We start from the raw sequence: 1925 nt of genomic DNA, 5'->3' as shown, positions 1-1925 counted from the left end.
ACTCATTGTTTATGCACCACACCCAGTGGTCCATGCAATACGCGCCCTCCTTAATACCCACCACCAGGCTCACCTAACTCTCCACCCCTTCCCCGCCAAAACGCTCAGTTTGTTTCTCAGAGTTTTTGTGGATGTTTATATCAGAAGGTCTTACACTTAGTAAGTCAGACAACAAATAAAGGCCACCCTGAAAGGTCTTACTAAAGTACCATCCCTCTATGGCTCCTTTGTCTGAGCTCTGACTGCTGATCTTCATATTCTTTAAATCTCTTCCCTCAACTAGTGACAATACACCATTCTGACACTTTTTTACTTTCACTTCCTTTATATTAAATTTTGTGGGAATGAAAGAGATTTCAATTAGCAATAATTGCACCTCGGATAAACCTCATTGGCTACGATACTGCCACTGCGCAAAGCTATGAAAGAGATTTCAAAGGGTAAGTGGTCAAACTATGACTGACTGTGACCTGCTGAATGATGAGCAATGCCACTACAATTTTGACCAAGAGATAGCAATGGGGATTGCATCATAGCCTAAACACAAAGGTTTGCAGCTAGCATAGTTGTGGTCACAGGCAGTTCTTCCCTTCCTGTTGTGCACAGGCATGAATAAGGGCTGAGGATAAGAATACCTTAAGTTACTGAGCAAAAATCCCTGGTGTCTGTTTTGGAGTAAGAAGAGGTGGAACCCAAGTTATCAAGAAATGGGGCTAAGAAAGGGAAAAAAAAAAAAAAAACTAAAAGAATGAGGGGAAGCTGCCTTAGGTTATAAGCTAAAAGGTAGTTTGGTAACATATCTGAACTGTACACTGATCATAATGATTGGGCATGTGTCTGGAAAGAGTAGGAGGAACTGCTCAATCTCATAGTGGCAATGCACAAAATTGTCAACTGGAACTCCTAGTGCTACCCAATTTTTTATTCCCATACCAGAATGGGTACTAGGAAAGACTTTGGCACCATGTAAACTTCTCTAGTTCCCCTTTTTTCTTCTATTCCAGATCTGGGGATTTTTTTTAAATTCCCAAGTTCTCGTAGAGAACTTAGGAATTCAAAAGTTCTCCCAAGTTCTCCCAAGTTCTCTATTTTTATCCCTTTCTTCGCAGTTTCATTTGCCTATCTGCTTTCAGTGATCTCTCTGCAGATATCTCTGCTGGCTTCTAAGAATCTCTGAGCCTAGGAAATCTCTAGTGTCTATCTCTAACCTTATACTTTGCACAAAAGCCACATATTTGTAACTTTCTACTAGTAATTACCACTTTCACATCCGTTCATCTCAAATTCATCATCTTCCTCCTTGCATTTTTCCTGACTTTCTTATTTCTTGTACTTACCCAGACTGAGCCTCTGTTTTGTCATCACAAAATGAATATAATATTTTCCATACAGAGTTGTGAGGGCAAGAAACAAACTATGTGAAACACCACCATTGCTGGCACACAGTTAGGGTTTAATAAATCATTCTTCTTTATAAAAGTGGTACATTTATTCTCCTGGTATCCTGATCATTTAAGTTCATGGTAACTCCTGCTTCTCTGCATACTCATTCCCTACATTCAATTATACTAAGTTCTATCATACAAATTCTAAAATATCTGGCCTCATTCTCTGCTTTAGATCCTTTTTTCTCCCACATTTTATTATGAAAAATTTTAAACATAGCAAGTTGAAAGAATTTTATAACATCTACCATCTAGCTTCTACTGTGGACATGTTATTACACTTGCTTTATTTCATATATTTCCATCTATCAATTTATATTAATTTTTGATACATGTCAAAGTAAATAACAGATATCAGTACACTTCCCTCTAAGTATTTCTGGTATGCATGTCATTAACCAGAGCTCTATATTTATTGACAGTTTTTCTTCTGCAATAAAACTTATATATGATATAATGCACAAATATTATGTGTACATT

At 37.4% G+C, this 1925-nt stretch overlaps 1 non-coding gene across 1 annotated transcript; it reads right to left on the bottom strand.

The window, feature by feature from the left end:
• Positions 1 to 282: 282 nt before the first annotated feature.
• Positions 283 to 421, bottom strand: LOC123942817. The gene has a single exon (XR_006818475.1). It is a non-coding gene; the product is annotated as a U4 spliceosomal RNA (small nuclear RNA).
• Between the last annotated feature and the right edge of the window lie 1504 nt (positions 422 to 1925).

This window comes from Meles meles, chromosome 5 (genome assembly GCF_922984935.1).
Source record: "Meles meles chromosome 5, mMelMel3.1 paternal haplotype, whole genome shotgun sequence".
Classification (NCBI taxonomy): domain Eukaryota; kingdom Metazoa; phylum Chordata; class Mammalia; order Carnivora; family Mustelidae; genus Meles; species Meles meles.
Note: the sequence above shows the minus strand (reverse complement) of the source record. Positions and strands in the feature narration are given on the sequence as shown.